The sequence below is a fragment of the Ruditapes philippinarum genome, unplaced genomic scaffold (genome assembly GCF_026571515.1).
Source record: "Ruditapes philippinarum isolate M1 unplaced genomic scaffold, ASM2657151v2 ctg11646_1_1_1_1, whole genome shotgun sequence".
In the NCBI taxonomy this organism is placed as follows: Eukaryota; Metazoa; Mollusca; class Bivalvia; order Venerida; family Veneridae; genus Ruditapes; species Ruditapes philippinarum.
The window spans coordinates 27,148-49,252 of record NW_026855332.1 but is presented as its reverse complement, the minus strand read 5'-3'; the positions used below and the strand labels follow the sequence as shown (position 1 = coordinate 49,252).

At 34.6% G+C, this 22,105-nt stretch overlaps 1 long non-coding RNA gene across 1 annotated transcript; it reads left to right on the top strand.

Moving 5' to 3' along the window:
• The first annotated feature begins 190 nt into the window (after positions 1-190).
• Positions 191-4,869, top strand: LOC132742974 (uncharacterized). Its single transcript, XR_009627509.1, has 3 exons — positions 191-356; positions 3,435-3,539; positions 4,215-4,869. It is a non-coding gene; the product is annotated as an uncharacterized LOC132742974 (long non-coding RNA).
• Positions 4,870-22,105: the final 17,236 nt, after the last annotated feature.

Here is a 22,105-nt window from a genome sequence, read left to right as displayed (position 1 = left end):
GAAAAAAGGCAGATATTTATTCATTGACACTAAATGTAAATGTGATGGACCATGGGGGGGGGGGCTTTTGTCCTACCTTTACTTTTTTATGGGGGGGGCTTTTGTCCTATGTGGAAAATTCATGGGGGGGCTTTTGTCCACCTTTGTCATTTTTAGATGGGGGGCTTTCGTCCGGGGGTGGGTGGGGGGGGGCTTTTGTCCGTATCCCTGATTAAATATAACCTTCTGTTTCCAGTTGTGCTGAAGGTCTAGCAGTCATTGCCAACATATCAAAACATACCAAATATATCACAACAACAGTAGGCTTTCTACAAGATCAGTTCAAATCTAACCCGAAAATCCTTGACCAGCTTCAGGTAAAAATATTTTCTATGAAGTCCTTTGACCTACTCCAGGAAAATCTAAATTTATATGAATGTTGATAAAGAAAGACATGAAGTCAAATATGAAAAGATTTTACAAACTAAAAATGTAACTATTCTTTTGATGTTACATGTAATATCTTGGCAAAAAGGAGGTAAACCCAACAAGAAAATTAATCAAAACTATTTTCATGGCAAAGAAAAGGATACATATACTTTTTATTTCAATTTTAATCTCCAGTTCAGGTTTTGGGATATATTAATACTCTCATTCCTTATGTCCTACATTTTTTGTCCTGAGCATAACTTAATTGAAAGGTACATAAGATATAAATTTGAAACTTCATAGGGGATAAATATCATTGAGGGGGAGTGCAAATGCACAAGATTGATAATTGTATCCTTCATATTTTTTTGAGTTTAAATAATTGCCCTGTTATATTTTTTCCTACCTAATTTCTGTCCAAAGCTTTATTTGAAAAGTATTTGAGATAACAAATTAAAACTTATTATATACTGCGAATTCACTTATATTCGTGGGCATGAAATTTCGTGGTTTTATCAAAACGGGCATTTTCGTGGGTTCTTAAATTCGCTGATTTTTGTTTTCTTGTTAAAAAAAAATTCAGTAACCTAATGCAAAGTAATCTTAAACTTAATCGCCGAACATTTTTACTTACAACATGTACATATCTTTACTTGTCACACAGCGCGTGTCAATAAATTTAATCCTTGCCTCTGGGCATAACTCTAATATAGCACAGTTACTGCCGATAATTGACTGCAATTAACACATTTATGTGACATGATATGCACCTCCATTGGACACACTGCCCCTGTAATTCGCCGATGTAAACATCGCATAATTTATACGACACCTGGCACGTTTTAACCAGCGAGTTTAAAAGTTTACACCCTGAATTGGTCTTAACATATTTGACAGTAACTACACGCAACGTCACAGCGACTGTGTAAATTTACATGCATATAAATTATTCTCGGTAAATAACACGAGTATATGTGGATCTTGTAAAAGTCGGTGGCGTCTTTGATGTTTACGGAATAGCATTCGCACAAATACAGATTAAAATTCATATAAACTGGATCATTTAAAAACGACAAAAGAAAGTACAATAAATCTGTTTTAGCGATCGTATTTTTTTTTATAGTTTTGTGTACTTACGACATTAATATCAAAGACTTTTTTTAAAATTAATAAGAGCAAACTGACAATTTTTATTAGCGCTAATTATTGCACTGCCTGGGTTCCCATATTTACTCGATTATGTCAAGTATTCTTGTTAACACAATCAAGTCCTAGTAGACTACAACGATCAAGTATGTATATGCGACATTTGTGACAGTAAATTGAGGACATATAATCGGTATCCGGACAATTCCCCTCCCGGACGATTCCCCTCCCAGTAAATTTGAATGTTTTTTCACAACCCGGACATTTCCCCTCCTGTTATTTTTTTACGGCGGACAATTCCCCTCCCGTTATTTTATCAGAGCGGACAATTCCCCTCCCGCTGTTGTCAGAGCGGACAATTTCCCTCCCTTGGCTGTTGAACAAATATATGTTATAATATTGTTTATTTGAAAGGTATTTTTAATCGACTTTAAATACACTTTGCTTGTCTATATTGACATGAATATAAACAAAACGCATTTTTTTGTTAAAATAATCTTTATTTAGTCAGTACATTTCTGCAGCGGTAAAATAATTGTAAATAATTGGTTTTGCAATCAAGGACACGTTTAATTAAGGGCAGCATTGATTAAAGATTTTTTATTGACAGTTTGTTTATCTTAAGCAGCGGCGGCAATGATTAAAGGCGGTATAATGTCACCTTTGTGAAATAATGATTGTTAAAAGTTCCGATCTTTAACAGTTTGTTGTTAAGAGTAAAAACTGTCATCTTTAATAAGAATGGTTATAGATTTTTTTATACGCAGTGGCGGCTATGATTAAGGGCCGTATAATGTCACGTTCCGCTCTGTGAAAAAACGTGAGGGGAATTGTCCGCTCATCTAAAATAACGGGAGGGGAATTGTCCGTCCTATAAAATTAACGAGAGGGGAAATGTCCGGGTTGTGAAAATAATATGGAAGGGGAATCGTCCGGGAGGGGGATTGTCCGGGATTCCATATAATCGAGTTTTCTTTCAAGTTTCTTAAATATTGCAAACCGATTTAATATGTCACTAACCTGGTTATCTGTCTGTACTTACATCCATCAGAAATATGGGCCGGAAAAGAGCCGACGCATGTTTATAATATATAGAACAGAGACTGGGTAAGAAGTATTTGTTGGGATAAAAGTTCGTCGGATCTTAAAATGCGTGGATTGACCTACCCACGAAAACCACGAAAATTCGTGCCCCACGAATAAAAATGATTTTACAGTATATAGATCTTATTGAGGAGATTTTTTTATCAGAATCTTCTTGTATGGATTTTAGCATATCTATACCTGTTTTTTAATTGCTTAATTAACCATCTGTAACATCTCCATACTGGAAACAAAATGCTATCATCAAGGTTTTAAACTGTTTTAAAGGCACATTATGCCTTAGAAACAAATCAGTTTTTCTTTCTTTAGAAAAAGCAAACCTAAGTTGAATAACATTTTAATATTCTTTTTAAGCGCATGTTTGATGCTTATCATCTGAAGAGAGTAGTGAAATTCATCATCATTAAAGTAGCAAATTGTAAACAAAGCAGTATTTTGACTTTCAATACTAAATCATTTTTCAGTACTAAATCACCGTGGATATACTTATAGCTGAAACAGAAGCAAAAGAGAGATCAAGTTATTGGGCAATGTATAACTTTCTGGAAACAAAAACAAGACAACCAAAATTAAAAAAGAAAAGAAAAAAGCTTTTGAGAAATAAAAGCATTTCTAAGGCATAATGGGGCTTTAAAACAATCTTTCTGATTATTTCTATTAAATATGTAATTGTATAAAAGGAATTTAAAAGGTATATTAAATAATTTACATATATATTTTTGCTTTTATTATTTTGGGAGGCACATTGTCTAGTTATAATATTTATTCAATAACAGGACGGAACAGGACCGAAACAGTTATTACAACACACACAAGATACTCTATATAACATTTCAACACTGGAGAAACAACTGCTCTCACTGAAATCACATTTAAATAAGGTAAGTTGTGACTTTTCTTTTACAGTTGAATGAATAACTTTAGTTAACGGGGCCTTCAAGGCCACCTCATTAGGGAAAAACATTTGGTTTGCAAATGTCAGTTCAAATTATTGATGCTCGACATGTTCTTCTGTGTTGATTTATTTGTTGATTGATTTTACAAGAAAAGAGCCTTGTGTCTTAAGTAGGAAAAATTCATGAGCAAAGTTTTGTTGAAAAATAAATTGATATGGTGTACTTTTATAGAATAAAGGTCATAATTTTGTTTTCAGCCAGTCTTTAACTGAAATACTGTACTGTGCTTGAGTATACTGTACTGTGCTTGAGTGACTTAATTCTGAAAGAAATCATTTTTGAGTTTATGGCTTTATGCCCAATTCAAACTAGAATTTTTGTTCTATTAAGGATTCACGATGATTTGAAAACTATCAAAGCTATCAATGTGAAACTTGGAATACTTATTTATCATGGCAGGGACAGTTGTTAAACAAGTGGCTGTCAGCAATGATTTAGAAGTTTTGTCAATTTTCAAATAAGAATATTAGAGTATGAAAGTTCATGTACAGGCGAGTGTTAACACCACATATTGTGCTCTTGTTTAATACTCTACTATGAATCATTTGAAAGAGAATTTTTTAAATACAAGTAATTTTATTAGGCCCTTTTTATTTTCAGACTTTAGAAACAGGCAACTATAACCCTCCAGATATATTGGACAAAGACAGTCAGAAAAAGGTAAATGGACGGTCACGAAGATTACCAATTCTTGTTGTCATGGCAACCACAGTGGCAGTTATAGTTTGGAAAAGAGATCTGTTATGGAATCAATTGGAACAATTACTGCCATCTACCTAGCACAGATTGTGTCATTTTATGTTCTAGTCCATTTACCAATTTGTGCAAATGTTAATTGATTTTGACAGGCAGAAGATGCCTGTTCAGACAGATTATTTTAATCAATACTGACACAGTTGGCCACTTTGTATTAGGTCAAAATATGAAATGTCTGCTTTTCAGTTCTTAAACAGTAAAAATCACGACAGGGAGTCTGTTGGTAAGGTTTTCTTGAATTAAAGGTACATGAAGCCTCAGAAATTATTATCTATTACTTTCTGTAATAAAGACAAATATAATTTATGTTTTATGATGTTGTAATGATAGTTTTATAACATGTAAGATGCTTATTATATGAGGAAAAGAGCTTTTGTAAAAGGTAGCAAAATGTAAACAAAGGTGTATTTTGACCTCCATACAAGATACTGTAATCAGTTTAACTGTTCTTATTGCCAAAATGTAAAAGTTATCGCCAAAATGTAAAAGAAGCAAGAGATTGTTTGTTTGTTTGTTTCATTTACGCCTTTTCCCAACAGTATTTCAGTCATATAGGCGGGTAGTTTCCCAACAGTATTTCAGTCATATAGGCGGGTAGTTTCCTAACCATCGTTCCTGGAGAGTTACACCAGTACTAGACTACCTTCCTCCGTGCTAAACTACCAAAGCATCTCCCGGGGATCGAACCCACGCCAGAGTTGTAACTGGATAAGAAGTCATTGACTCTAAGCCCTCGACCACGGAGGCGGTCATAAGCAAGAGATGGCTCAGCAATATAGTGATTGAGTAGACTAGAAAACTGTGACAGGACACCAAAAATAAAAAGTGAAAAACCGATTTTTGCCACTTAATGGGCCTTTAAAGACAGTTTTGTTTTAATTTATGCTAAATTGCTGTTTGTCATGTAATAAAGTGTTATTGTCAGGCATTTTCTTAAACATTTGTGGTTTAGCAGTATTGAGAGCAAAACATTAAAAAAAATCACATAACAAGTACATGTATAATAATTTTTGTGTGATTTGACCAAAAAACTATTGTTTTTTATTAATATTAAAAAGGAGCAGTACTTTCATAAAATTTTAAGTTTGTTTAAAGTTAATCTGGTATTACTGTTCGATAACATTTTATTAAGATAGAAACAAATAAAATGTTGAGTTTCTCTGAAAATTTGAGACATACAAGTACTGAAAATTACATTTCTTATTTGTGTCACAGACTCTGCATACAGTAGACAGAAAATAATAGAGTGCCATATTTTCTTACTAAATGGTAGATGTGTGCTAAGTTTAGTGCAATAAGTTTGTCTATATTAATTTGAAGAATTAACAGAAGTTGAACGTGAGCATCCATTGCTGAATTGTTAAGGTTGTTGACTTCAAACCACTTGTATTTCATTGCTGTGGGTTTGAATATTGTTTGGGACTTTGTATTCTTTCATGTGAGGAAGCTATCCCGGGGCTAGCTCAGGGAAGAGTAGAACTGGGAAGTCGTGTTATAATCTTTATATTGTTGGTGCGGTTTGATAAACAAAAAACAATAGAAGTTGGACAGTTTTGTTCTGTCTTTTTGATTTTTTTTTTTTTTTTTTTTTTTAATGGTCTGCACTGTTCTCTATTCAATCAGTACATAATTATTATATGGTTTTGTCCAGGTTGAAAGGTGGAGAAGTACATTTAAGATATTAAGCATGGAAAGAGTTGGTGTGTTTATGTTAATATGAGTATTGTAAAAAATGAGCTGTTTTGCTAGACTATTCTCAGTGCTTGATAGTAAAACAAGTCTTGATAATGTAGTTTTTTTTTAGTTCACAAAGGGCCATAATTCTTTCAAAATCAATGGTAGTGTTATGGGCCTTGGATAGTGACCTATTATGCTCTCAAATAAGTATGTAAAGTTCCAACCCATTCCCTTCAGTAGATTTGGAGATACCAACACAAAAAGTTAATCAAAGTGTGACACAGGTGTGTGTACAGTACAGTACAGTATCTCTCCCCATTCTTTGAATAGTAGAGCTATGAAGTCATCTTAACCCTTTCCCCCATGAGCATATTGTGAAAAATGGCCATTTTCACTGAAAAGCCTCCTCTTACAAGTTCAAACTGCTATGAAACTATGAAAAATGCTTCAATACTAATCAAACTTGGCACAAATGTTGACTGGACCATTACCTTTGTAACGACATGCTCAGTCTTAAATTTCCTGTTACCATGGCAACGAGGGGACATCTCAAAATTGCCAAAAATCACTATTTTGCCTCGATTTTTTCCATCAAAATTTATTTCAAAGTGCTGCAACTTCTCAAGGGATTGAGATAGAGTCAAAGGCTTTTCAGCGTTGGTTACACGTTACCTTATGATCGACATGGGGTCATTTTAAGCCTCTTACAAGTCCAAAATTTTCTTGGCGATGAGGGGGACTCCGCCCCCCTTCAAACCCCCCAAACGGAAGGAGGCACATCCCCCTTCTGGCAACCCCCAGATGTATCTTTTGGATGGGGGGGCGGCGCCGGAAAAGTGCTCACTTTTTTTAGCTACATTTCTCAAACTAAAACATGCGTTTGGGGCCCAAATAGGACATTTTTAACCAGGTTTTCCGAAGGAAAAAACTGGTTATTAGATTGAGGTATGTCGGCGGGTGGGCGGGCGGTCGGGCGGGCGTAACGAATTTCTTCTGTGCGCAACTCCTCCTACTTTTCTCAACGGATTTTGCCCAAACTTTCACAAAAGCTTTGTCATCAAGTGCCCTGGCGCATATTGTCGGGGTTTTGTGATTGGATAATATTTGACCTAACTATCATTACTATGGCCCTTTGTTTTTTTCCCTTATATAGAATATATAGTGAACTATTTCTTCTGTGCGCAACTCCTCCTACATTTCTCAACCGATTTTGACCAAACTTTCACATAAGCTTTGTCATCAAGTGCCCTTGGGCATATTGTCGGGGTTTTGCAATTGGATTATATTTGACCTAATTATGGCCCTTTGTTTTTTTTCCTTATAAAGAATATATAGTGAACAATTTCTTCTGTGCACAACTCCTCCTACATTTCTCCACGGATTTTGACCAAACTTTCACAGAACCTTTGTCACCAAGTGCCCTGGGGCATATTGTCGGGGTTTTGCGATTGGATAATATTTGACCTAATTATTGCCCTTTTTTTTTTTCCTTATATAGAATATATAATGAACAATTTCTTCTGTGCTGAACTCCCTCTACAATTCTCAACGGATTTTGTTCAAACTTTCACAGAAGCTTTGTCATCAAGTGCCCTGGTGCATATTGTCAGGGTTTTGTGATTGGATAATATTTGACCTAATTATGGCCCTTTGTTTTTATGCCACCGCAGCATCTGCGATGCGGTGGCATATAGCGATTCACCTGTGTGTGTGTGTGTGTGTGTGTGTGTGTTTGTTTGTTTGTTTGTGTGTGTGTGTGTTATATAGATTATATAGTGAACTTAAAAAATCTTCTTGTAAAAAACCACTAGTCCAATTTCAACCAAACTTGGCAGGATTGATCCTTGGGTGAAGGGCTTCCAAAGTTGTTCAAAGAATTTCATTCCATACAGAAATCTGGTTGCCATGGCAACCAAAAGGAATTATAAGAATACATTTAAAAAATCTTCTTGTAAAGACCCAAAAGGCCTAGAGCTTAGATATTTTGCATAAGGCATTGTCTGGTAGACCTCTACCAAGATTGTTCAAATTAAAGCCCTGGGGTCAAAATCGGCCCCGCCCCAGGGGTCATTGATTTTCACTATATGTACATATAGTAAAAACTTAAAATACCTTCTTGTAAAGACCCAAAAGGCCTAGAGCTTAGATATTTTGCATAAGGCATTGTCTGGTAGACCCTTACCAATATTGTTCAAATTATAGCCCTGGGGTCAAAATCGGCCCCGCCCCAGGGGTCATTGATTTTCACTATATCTTCATATAGTAAAAACTTAAAATGCCTTCTTGTAAAGACACAAAAGGCCTAGAGCTTAGATATTTTGCATAAGGCATTGTCTGGTAGACCTCTATCCAGATTGTTCAAATTATAGCCCTGGGGTCAAAATCGGCCCCGCCCCGGGGGTCATTGGTTTTCTTTATATGTATATAGTAAAAACTTATAGAAAAAAAACGTAAAAAAATTTCTTCTAGCAATTGACAAATGCTAGAGGTTAGATATTTTGCATGAAACATTGTGAAGTGAACTTCTAGCAAGATTGCTGAAATTAAAGCCCTGGGGTCAAAATTGCCCCCGCCCCGGGGGTCATTGATTTTCAATACATACCTATAGTAAAAAATAAAAAAAAACTTATTGTCTGAAGGTACAAGGCTTAGAGCTTTAATATTTGTTAAATGATATCATCCATAGGTACTCTACCAAAGTTGTTCAAATTTTGCCTTTAGTGTCAAAACTAGTCCCGCCCCGAGGGCTATAGGTTTACCTTATATGTATATAGTAAAAACTTAAAAAATCATCTTCTATAAATTAACAAAGGCTAGAGTTAAGATATTTTGCATGAAACATTATGTAGTGAACCTCTGACAAGATTGTACAAATTATAGCCCTGGGGTCAAAATTGGCCCCACCCCTAGGGGTCATTGATTTTTACTATGTACATATAGTAAAAATTAAAAATTTTCTTGTCTGAAGGTACAAGGCCTAGAGCTTTGATATTTGGTATATAATATCTTCTATGGGTCCTCTTCTAAAGTTGTTTTAATTATGCCCCTAGTGTTAAAATTGCCCTGCCCCAGAGGCGATAGTTTTCCTTATATGTATAAAGCAAAAACTTGAAAAATCTTCTTCTCTGAATTGATAAAGGCTAGAGGTTAAATATATGGCATATGATTTTGCGAAGTGAACCTTTACCAAGATTGTTCAAATTATAGCCCTGTGGTCAAAATTGTCCCCGCCCCGGGGGTCATTGATTTTCATTATGTACATATAGTAAAAAAAAAAAAAAATATTTTTGTCTGAAGGTTCAAGGCATTGATGCTTTGATGTTTGCTATATTATATCATCAAAAGGTCCTCTACCAAAGTTGTTCAAATTTTTCCCAAGGTGTCAAAATTGGCCCTGCCCAGGGGCAGTGATTCTCATTATGTACACATAGTAAAAACAGAAAATAAAACAAATGTTTTCTGAATGGGAGAAAGCTACAGCTTAGATATTTGACTTGAAATGTTGTTTCGTGGACCTGTATCAAGATTGTTTTGAATTAAACTCTTGGGTCAAAAATTTTGCCTTGCCCAAGGGGACAGTGACCTACTTTCTTGTCTTTTGATGTGCAGCAATGAAATTTTGACCATGTGTACAGTTTTTGTTGTAAAATTGAACTTTGATATCAGGTGACTTAGATTTTGATGATGTGACCTACTTTCTTGTCCTTTGGTGTACAGCTATGAAATTTGAACCATGTGCACAGATTAAGATGTTAAGTGAACTTTGATTTCATCTGACCTAGATTTTGACAAAGTGTCTTACTGTGTTGTCCTTTGATGAAGTCATGAAATTTAGGCTGTGTGAAATATGACCTTCACCACCAAATTCACTAGACTTGAGTGCATTGATATATTCATACTCTGATCTATTATTGAGTTTACAATAGATTTAACCACTAATCTGATAATAAGAATAAGATAGGTCAGGGATCTTTGCATTATGACAATGTTCAAAATTGTCTAGAAACAAAAAAATCTGTTCCTACACTACTATTTAGTGTTGTATTAATGCGGTGGCATAGCATTTTTCTCAAATGCAATCTTGTTTTTCCTTATACAGAATATATAGTGAACAATTTCTATTGTGCGCAACTTCTCCTACATTTCTCAACGGATTTTGACCAAACTTTCACAAAAGCTTTGTTATCAAGTGTCCTGGCGCATATTGTCGGGGTTTTGTGATTGGATAATATTTGACCTAATTATGACCCTTTGTTTTTTTTTCCTTATACAGAATTATCAATATATAGTGAACAAATTCTTCTGTGCTGAACTCGTCCTACATTTCTCAACGGATTTTGTTTAAACTTTCACAGAAGCTTTGTCATCAAGCGCCCTGGCACATATTGTCGGGGTTTAGTGATTGGATAATTTTTGACCTAATTATGGCCCTTTGTTTTTTCCTTATACAGAATATATAGTGAACACTTCTTCAGTGGCAATTCCTCCTACATTATTCATGTTTTACATTGCACATAGTTTAATTGTTTGTTGCTCGTATTTGTATTTCAAATACAACATATTTATCTACAATGGTGATAATTGAAAACCTGGTTTCATGGCATTGCCATGTTTCTTGTTTCACTATTTCAGGCCTAAAAAAAAGGGGGGGGGGGGCGAAAGTGCGTTGTTTCGCGTATATATAAGGTAAAGGGTTAAGACTCAAAAGGTTTGACAGAAAACATTGCTGCTTTTAAAGCATATGGTCCTTGATGGCCAAATGGTTGAGGCTGCCTCATAAAACCACTTGCCCCTCACCCCTGTAAGTTCAAATCCTGTTAGGGATTACTAGTATTTCATGTGAGGAAGCTATCCAGCAAGGTTACAGAATGTGCGTGGACTGGTTCTCGCCTGCCTGAAATATAATGCACAGAGGGCACCTTAGGTCATACTCCACCAGTAAAACTGTAAATTTATCATGTGACCGAAATATAGTGTCAGCTTTTTAAACATTAATTGTTAGGACGAAATGATATCTGTCTTCCCAGTTAGTAATAGATAATTCATTTAGAGTAGAAAATTGTTTGTGTTATTTTTTTAAGTTATGAAATAAATACTTTAAAGTACATTATGAGGTTTTGTTGTTAATGTTTATTCCTTTAAGTACGTATAAAGTTCAAAGTTTTTGAAAACTTGATGTTTCAAGATAATCATTGTTCAAATACAGAAAAAAATGAATCAAACTGTTTGACAATATAAAAAAAAAATCATAATGTATTATACTTTTGTAAATATTGATCCACATTAACTTTTTGTTCTGTATGACTTCAGGTCTGTGAGGTACACGTAATTTCTATGAAAACTTCAAAAAAAAAAAGTGCTATAAGTAAATGAGTAAAATGTTAAATGTAAAAGTTAAATTTTTGTTCTTGTTTTTTTACCTTGCCTGGAGAAAACCACTAAAAGTTGTCAAAATATGCAGGCATAAGTAATAGAAGTATTTTTCATAATACATCAAAAGTTTCACTGGGATGTTGTTTTCCTTCCTTTAACTAATCTATGTACAATGATATTTTTTTCATGCCTAAAACACGTGAGACTAGCATGTGACAATATTAATTGCACCAGTTAAATTCATGTTTGGGATTTTTTATCCTGGATTGACATTCCTGTTATAGTGATAGATGTTTGAACTTGATTAACCTTTAAATAATAGACCTACTAGTCCAGAAATTCTTGGGGTGTGAAATTAAATGAAGTGTGAAAACGGTTTCTGCTGAAGTTAAGACATGAACTGAAGCATAAAATTCTGTGACAGCAAAAATTGAAAACAATATTTCTTTTAACAGAACTTGTACTTCACTTCATAAAAGAACAAATGTCTTCTTTTTTTCAACTTGATCAAATGCTTTCAAACTTCACACATCACATATACATTTTGTATTCAGCTTTGTCTGATAAAAGTACAGGTCAAGTTGCATAACTCTAGCTTACATTTAGTGTTATATTTTAGAATTAAAAGAGAAGTTTGTGTCCCATGCTTTTGTAATATTTTATTAAAGAAACATTGAAATAGCATTGTTTATACTTCAGTTTGGCAAATTAGAAAATATTTGTTTGGTAATTATACCCCCGAAACGAAGTTTGGGGGGTATATGGGAGTCACTCGGTGGTCGGTCCGACGGCCGTTGCATTTTCCTTGTCCGGAGCATAACTTGAAAACTACTTGTTGGAATTCGAAACAACTTCACACACTGGTCAAGCACAATTAGGGGAAGTGCAGTGCACAAGAACCATAACAATATCTAAAGTAATTACAGAGTTATTGCCCTTTGTTACTTTTCCATTGCTTTCTTTTGTCCGGACAATAACTTGAAGACTAATTGTTGGAATTCATTATAACTTCATATAATTGTCAAGCACATTGAGAGGAAGTGCAGTACACTAGAACCTTAACTCCATCTTCATTAATTAAAGAGTTATTGCCCTTTGTTACTTTTCCTTGTCCGGAGCATAACTTGAAAAACACTGGTTGGAATTCAAAACAACTTAAAACAATGGTCAAGCACAATAAGAGAAAATGCAGTGCACAAGAACCATAACTCTATCTAAAGTAATTACATAGTTATTGCCCTTTGTTACTTTTCCATTGCTTTTTTTTTTTGTCCGGAGCATAACTTGAAGACTAATGGTTGGAATTCAAAACAACTTCATACAATGATCAAGATCATTGAGAGGAAGTGTAGTACACAAGAACCTTAACTCCATCTTCACTAATTACAGAGTTATTGCCCTTTGTTACTTTTCCTTGTCCGGAGCATGACTTGAAAACTAATTGTTGGAATTCAATACAACTTCATACAATTGTCAAGCACAATAAGAGGAAGTGCAGTGCACAAGAACCATAACACCATTTTGACAAATAACATAGTTGTTGCCCTTTGATACATTTCCTTGTCCGGAGCATAACTTGAAGACTTATGGTTGGAATTCAAAACAACTTAAGACAATGGACAAGCACAATAAGAGAAAGTGCAGTGCGCAAGAACCATAACTCTGTCCAGAGTAATTATAGAGGTATTGCCCTTTGTTTCTTTTCCTTTGCTTTTTTCTTGTTCAGAGCATAACTTGAAAACTAGTAGTTGGAATTCAATACAACTTCATACAATTGTCAAGCGCAATGAGAGGAAGTGCAGTGTACAATAACCATAACTCCATCTTCAGTATTTGTAGAGTTATTGCCCTTTGTTCTTTTTCTTTGTCCGGAGCATAACTTAAAAACTAATGTTTAGAATTCCATGCAACTTCATACAATGGTCAAGCGCAATGAGAGGAAGTGCAGTGCTCAAGAAGCGTAACTCTTTCTGGACTACAGAGTAATTCAATAAAACTTCATCAATGGTCAACCTCATTGAAAGGAAATGCAACTTACAAGAACCACAACTATCTTTAATTGCCCACAACCATATCTCTATTTCAATTCTTTTGCAAGGTATTCTGTTACTAGTAACTTCCACATTTCCGAAGCAGTCTTGCGGGGGTATTCACATTTAGTGATAATTCTAGTATTAAATTTGTACTCATTCTGTTTGTCAAGCATTAGGATCTCAAAGATCCATCAAATCCACATCTTAATGAACTGGTTTGATAGTGTGATCCATTTGATATAATTTGTCAGATCATCTTCATTAATTGTGAGAGCTATTTCAGTTTTATGGGCATTTTATCATTATAGATAGCTGATTTCCCACTAAAATTCCAAGGTCAGAGACCTTCATAACAGATCATTAATACAAGGCAGTTTAAATCGACTGATGTGTGTTAATTGCCGAATAATATCAATTCTAACAAATTTGCTCGTTTTGCCAGCCATTCATTAACCTTCTGGAAACAAAAGATCTTGTGTCACCAGTATAGAGCCAGGCCAGTCTGTACATCTTTGCAGTCTGAGCAACTTTAAATTTTCATCTGGTCTCCGACATTGATAATGGCCGAAGCTGGACACATCCATTTAAGAAAATCTGTAAATAAAGCATTGTTTGAATTGGTTATATGTTTTCAGGAGTACAAATAAACCTGAGCTTATGCAAATGCCCGAAAACTTTTACTCATGCTCATTAAAACATTGCCCTGAAATCATTGATTATCATGTATTGTATTTCCCAGAAAACAAAACGCAACACATGTAAACAGTTTGTTTTTTTATTGTTCTGGTTTTTACAGAATCTTAAAATCTAACAAAAAAATCTTTTATAATAAATCTAATGAAATGTGATTCTCTAAAAAAAGTTTCTAAAATAACACCATCAAATTGTTTGAAAATGGCAATATGTGAAGTTTTGAATTTTTATATGCAAGTACATAGTAATATCAAAGTACTTTGGTATTTCAAAAGTGACATGATTAAAAAAATGAATTATTGCAAAATTGACATGAATACCTAAATAGATAATATTGAAAACATTAATGGAAGTTTATTATATGATTTATGAAATATTTTCATAATTCATGAACTTCATTTCCTTATTCATGAATCATATTTCTTTATTCATGAAATGAGCTTTATTTCATAATTCAATTCATGAACCTTATTTTCTTTATTCATGAAATGAACTTTATTTTATAATTCATGAATCATAATTCTTTATTCATGAAATGAACTTTATTTCATAATTCATGAAGTTCATTTCTTTATTCATGAAATGAACTTCAATTGATAATTCATGAACTTTATTCATGACAAGAATTTTATTTCATCAACCCTTTTCCATATTTCATTTAACAACTTATTCTGCATACATTTTATAGAATAATATCTTAAATTTGACATTTAAAGAGAAAATTCCCTGGACAGATTATCACAAACAGCATAAGCCTCTTTAGAACAAGCACCTGTGCTGATTAATTATAACTTTAATATACATTAGCACTCTACAATCACATAGATTAATATCAAACTCTACTCACAGAAAAAAAAAATTGTTTATCTAAAATTGCACATATTCAGTATCAACAAAGATTTTATTTTTTTTAAGTAGAAAAAAAATTCCAATGGAAACATCTATGTAAAGTTATACAGAATTTTCTTTTTATTCAATGAATGGAATGATTTGGTAAGAACAATGAAAGAGAAGTCTTAAAATGTTTGTGTCTAAATTTAAATATTATATGATTTTCAATGAAAATAAGTGAGAAAAAATGTGTTTCACAATGACTTGTTTTCAGTTTATTTTGAGATTACATGATTGATAAAAAAAAATTAAGTAAACTTTAGCTGATAACCCAAGGTCTCAAATACAGTTTCTATATTTTTTTCTGTTCTTTTTTTCATTTGTTTTCTATATTTTCTATATCTAAATCCATACCTTATTAGATAGATAATAGGTATTATTACAAATACAAAATAAAAGAATACAAATAAATCAAATACTATATTCCGAATATATAATAATACAGCTCCTGTCCAGTTAAAGAACAAAGATATAACTCATTCACATTTTATGAATTAAAATGTAGAATGTTAATATAAACATTATGTAATCTACAAAAATTTGGTTTAAACAAGATATTAAGCAAAAATCTTGAACAAATATTTGAGCTACATAGTTGGAAAAAAAAATGACAAAATATTATAATATCACAATCCAGTCCTTGAATCTGAAAATAATTATAGAACACTGCCATGGCAACTGCTTACTACAGAGCGATCATCTATTCTACTTGTAACTCGGTAGGCAAGAAAGGTCAAATCGAAGATTTTAGATTTGAAAATCACTATGGTTACAAGTCTAAAAATCATTATTATATGGCAAAAACACTAACTCGCCTGATTTTGCCCCGACATTGTGATGATCACCTTTTCAGAAAGCCACACTGACATATCAGCTCTTTAATACTTTCATTTTTACACAGATCACATACATGTTAAACACTTGACTCTGTTTTCAAAAATGAAAATTCTTCAAAACATTATGGACAAGCTGTTTACACAACTCGGAATTTTTATGGTGTAAAACTAATATATTTTTATGGTGCAAAATTAATGTTTTGTCTGAAATTGTTTTGTACCAAAACTAAATCGAAAAATTAAAAACCCGGGAAAAGTATTTTTAATTTAACACTGATGAAGCTCAATGTGTGAAATTGACAAAGCCTGCTTTTAACTTTGTCATCTAAATTGTTGATGTTAACAGTCTCGGTATCAAAAGGCTATATAGAGAATAACAGGTTACTGTCTTTTGAGAAAGGGTTTCTCAGACGAGGTTAGATATGGTCCTGGAAGGGGCGAGGCTTGCCGAGCCCCTTCCGGACCATATCTAGCCGAGTCTGAGAAATTCCTTTCTCAAAAGACAGTAACCTGTTATTCTTTTTATCATGCCTCTATTATGATTTTGCATCTTATTTTTTTTAATTCGGGGCGCTAATTTCTGAAAGTAAGGTAACCACAAGAGGGTTATACGCCAAAAAAGTAGTTCGAGGGTTTTTACCAATAATTTTATAACACAACACAATTTTTGGTACAATTTGCTTTAACAATTTATTTACTGTGTATTATCATAAATATTCAGCAAAGTCAATTAAACAATACCAACAATAAACATCATCAGTGCTGATCTGGCGTAGGAACATAGTGTTCTCAAGTCACTGACTGAGAAAGGTTGCTGTTCTCAGACAGGCTTTATCAGGCAGTTGTCATAGTAATGGCATGATAAAATTAGATAGCTAGGCAGACGGATCTAATTTTATTGTGATGACAAAGGGAAGTAACTGCTGAAAAGTCATAGCTGCCACATTTGTTCAGAGATTCAATACTTAGAGGATGGAATAAGAGTCAAATTGAAATGTCTGGATGTTTCATTAAAAGCAAAACTTAAGAGTTTACATTCTTGTGAAAGCAGAATAAAGTGTTCAACATGACATATGGGCAAGTCCCAATATATATACATGTATAACACAATAATTATTTACATAAAAAACCTGTAATGTTACCATAATTAAGATTTCCTGATAATATATGCAAAATTATATACACATGATTTCTTCAGCCCAAGTAACTACAAAATATGTCAAAAACGATTCAAACAAAACACTTGGCTTTGTTAATAACACTGGAGAATACTGTCATGTAATATTTTATTGGCAAAAACAGTATTTATTAAAAAAATTAACAAATTATCACTGACATTGCGTATGTAAGACAGGAGTAAAAATTAGTTTCATTTTGTCAAAACCTAAAAAACCGCCATGTTTAACATCTGGGTATAATATAAAGCTCAGTAACATGCAATATATATATATATAATAAACCTTTTTTTCTTTCTCAAGTATTGTTAAACAATTCTAATATTACTACAGGAAAATTTGTCAATCTCTCAATATAGTTAATAATGCACTATGTGTACTTCAGGGCTTTTCGGTCCACGGACAAATGAAATTAAAGATAAAACAAGGGAAGGGAGAACGATTTAAATGGTGCAGAATTACAGAGATTCATATGATATGTTTGTTTAATTGCTATAACAACTAAAACAATGTTACCATAGCAACATATATCTTAAATATCAAAAACAAAATTTATCCACAAACTTGTCATCTTTCGTTATAAAAAATTTCTTATCTAAAAGTCAAAAATTTGTAAATTTTACTCTATACATTTGTATATTTATTCTATCATGGAATGCAGTTACTATATTGTGACTCTAGAATAAAATTGAAAATTCAACGTTTTTATACACATGAAACAATTTTGATCAAGAAAACAAGTAATTTAGCGAAGAAATTTCATAATCATAATGACAGTGCAAATTTTCTAAACATATTAACAGTTATTGCAAAACATGTGACGATCATTAAATTAGAAAGCAGTATACAATTAAAGTCATGAATAATCGGTATCTCAGTCTATAAAGAAAACAAACCAGTCTACTGGTAAAAATGTGATAAACCAGTCACATCACATAATCTTGATAGCCAGTCTCCGAATAAATAATGAAATTCTGCTCAGGATCATTGAGATCTATAACTGTGGATAGGTGGTGTTGACAAAGTCTGCGTGATCTCCTTAGTCTTTTATTTTATTCCTGTATTGTGATTTTGTATTCAGGACAATCCAGTCTTATGTACTTAACCACCGTGACTATACATCCTAACCCATGTGTAAATCCTGCATCCAGATGCCATCTGCTCCTTAGGTTCTAAACCTCCTGCTCATCTATTAGTACCTGCAAATAGAACAAAATAGGTGTGATAAGGTCCGACTAAACGGCGCAAGGAATGCTTTCCTTTTATTCTGTGCTTAACAGGTTCTCTTGCAGTGGCTGGTTCCTCTTCCGTAGTCTTCACTTGGTAAGAAGAGCTTCTCAGGTGCCCCTCTGTGCCTATTTTCAGGTGCGAAAGCAGGCACCTGGAGTATGGGAACCATCATCTCTTTCAAGCAAAATGCAAATCACTTCTATAACATCCTGGCGAGTGTCCGTCGTATGTGTAGTATTACAGTGGTCCTGAAGTCCAATGAACGTAACCATCTGACCAAACCCCAAAACAAATGTTCATCTACTAAGACCTATAACAACAACAACCAATTTGAAACTTTAGTATGCTAGCCAGAATTTACGGGTACACTTAAGCCACACTAACAGGCTACTGACCTCTTTTGGTCCTGCTCGTGCTCTTGAGATATCTGCCAGTGGATTGCGACCCGCCAAACTGTTGTGGAGATTTGGCCATTATTTCTATACAATTTGGGCTTTGGGATGATTTCTTGCGTTAAAATAATGGAACAATGAGTCAATATGCACACAGACAAGTTCCACAAGGATAGCTATTTTCATACATGAAATGTATGAATTAGAATTTTGTTTTATTGGCATAGGTTCTTCTACAACTCACCGAATGTCCACTGCCTAAGGTTGTCCCATGGAATCTGCAGAAACGAACACACTTTGGTACCACCTGTTCTATACATTTTTTCAGCCACCAGCCACAACTGGGCATCCATCTGGTTTGCTTCATAATGTAGAAGAAATCAACATCATGAAGGCGCAAAGTGCGATGTTGCCAAGTGAATGAACCGTCAGCGACATCATCAAAACCAAATCTTGGTCGACTCGAGTCCCACATCATGATAAAATACAAGTATATCTCAATACACATACCTGTTAAATACGACTTCGGGGCTCTGAAGGGGGGTCTTAGACGAGTCGACGACTATTTGGCTTGTTCATCAGTGAGCTCAGTTAGTAGTCGTGCACTCAATATGGTGGTTTAAATTGAAGGAGAGGCAACATACTCCGTCCTGTAATATAAATATACTACATAAACACCTATAAACCCCTGGACCACACTAAATATCCTTACTCAATATGGACTGGTCCTTCCTTTCAATCTGGGATAAAACCATGTCTTATCATTTAAAGGGCAACATCTTTTTTAAAATACCTGCCGTTACTACCGACCCTGAATAGCCAAAAGTGCAACACCATGATCAGACGGCCCCTGATGTTAACATTCTTTAACAAAAACTGTCCTAGTAATGAATCATAAAACAATAGAAAAAAATAGAAACAAAGAATAAACATTTTTAATCTTTTCTTTAAAATAGCATTTACATGTACATGCTATTGCATCTAATTTTGAGATGAACATTTAATGATGTTTATCGAGTATAACAATATAAATATTTATATTACACTATAATGATCCAGGAATTGTACTTCTAAAACGAACAAATTGTCACCTTAACACGTCTTCTTTACTTTTTGGACCTGCATTTCTCAGTAAAATGTTATGTTGACCATCCAAATCAACAATTTACCCATTCCAGATTAGTAAGCTTAGACCACACTGTCTCAAGAAACAACCTCGATAAACTAAATTGGTTTTGTCATCTTAAATTTCAAAAAACAACGGATAAATAATGTTCAGGACATATCTATACTAGTACCAGTTGACCCAACGACCAGTTAAATATGGCCACTATACATGAAATGACTCGAAGATAAAACACACTCTAAGCGACACATACCATTTTCTTAGTAAGAGGTAAGACATCCTGCTTGTATTACTGCCGGCCAGGCTCGGCATAGTACATGTTCCTATTAAAGCTAGCGACCTGAAAATATACGAATCATCTTATTATTGCCACCATATTCGAAGAGAGAGATAGGAGGTATATTGCTATCTGCCACTTGTAGGTTGCCGTCCTTGGTTTCTGTCCACGGATTCCGGGCGTTCGGTACCGTCCGCGCTCTGCTAGACCAAATGGTTTTACCGAGTGATAACTAAAGAACCCTTAGGCCTTGGAACTTCAAACTTAGTATGGTGATTGGTTCATGACAAGTAGATGACCCCTATTGATTTTGGGGTCGAGGGGTCAAAGGTCAAGGTCACATTGACCTTGTAAGCAAAAACGGTTTCCGATCAATAACTAAAAGAACCTTAAGGCCTAGGAAACTTCAAAATGGTATGGTGATTGGTCATGATCAGTAGATGACCCCATATTGATTTTGGGGTCAAGGGGTCAAAGGTCAAGGTCACATTGACCTTGTAAGCAAAAAACGGTTTCCGATCAATAAGTTAAAGAACCTTAAGGCCTAGGAACTTCAAACTTGGTATGTGATTGGTCATGATCAGTAGATGACCCCTATTGATTTTGGGGTCAAGGGGTCAAAGGTCACATTGACCTCTTGGGTAAAAACGGTTTCCGATCAATAACAAAAGAACCCTTAGGCCTAGGAACTTCAAACTTGGTATGGTGATTGGTTATGACCAGCAGATGACCCCTATTGATTTTGGGGTTAATGGGTCAAAGGTCAAGGTCACATTGACCTTGTAGGTAAAAACGGTTTCTGATCAATAACCAAAGAACCCTTAGGCCTAGGGACTTCAAACTTGGTATGGTGATTGGTCATGATTAGTAGATGACCCCTATTGATTTTGGGGTCAAGGGGTCAAAGGTCAAGGTCACATTGACCTCTTAGGTAAAAACAGTTTCCGATCAATAACTAAAGAACCCTTAGGCCTAGGAACTTCAAACTTGGTATGGTGATTGGTCATGATCAGTAGATGACCCCTATTGATTTTGGGGTCAAGTGGTCAGAGGTCAAGGTCACATTGACCTCTTAGATAAAAACAGTTTCCGATCAATAACTAAAGAACCCTTAGGCCTAGGAACTTCAAACTTGGTATGGTGATTGGTCATGACCAGCAGATGACCCCTATTGATTTTGGGTTTAAGGGGTCAAAGGACAAGGTCACATTGACCTTGTAGGTAAAAATGCTTTCCGATCAATAACTTAAGAACCCTTAGGCCTAGGAACTTCAAACTTGGTATGGTGATTGGTCATGACCAGCAGATGACCTATTGTTTTTGGGGTCAAGGGGTCAAAGGCCATGTAACATTGACCTTGTAGGTAAAAACGGTTTCCGATCAATTAACTAAAAACGCTTAGGCCTAGGAACTTCAAACTTTGTATGATGATTGGTGGTGACCAGCAGATGACCCCTATTGAGTTTTTGGTCAAGGGGTCAAAGGTCAAGGTCACATTGACCTTGTAAGTAAAACGGTTTCTGATCAATAACTTAAGAAACGCTTAGGCCTAGGAACTTCAAACTTGGTATGGTGATTTTTCATGACCAGCAGATGATCCCTATTGATTTTGGGGTCAAAGGTCAAGGTCACATTGACCTTGTATATTAAAACGGTTTCGGATCAATAATAAAAGAACCCTTAGGCCTAGGAACTTCAAAACTTGGCATGGTGATTAGTCATGACCAGCAAATGACCCCTATTGATTTTGGGGTCAAGGGTCAAAGGTCAAGGTCACATTGACCTTGTAGGTAAAAACGGTTTTCTGATCAATTAACTAAAAACGCTTAGGCCTAGGAACTTCAAACTTTGTATGATGATTGGTCTTGACCAGCAGATGACCCCTATTGAGTTTTGGGTCAAGGGGTCAAAGGTCAAGGTCATGACCAGTAGATACTTGATAACCCTTATTAATTGTTTGATCACTGGGTCAGAAGTCATGCATAATTACCTTATCACATGAATAATTGGCTGCTGATAGGGGGCATACATG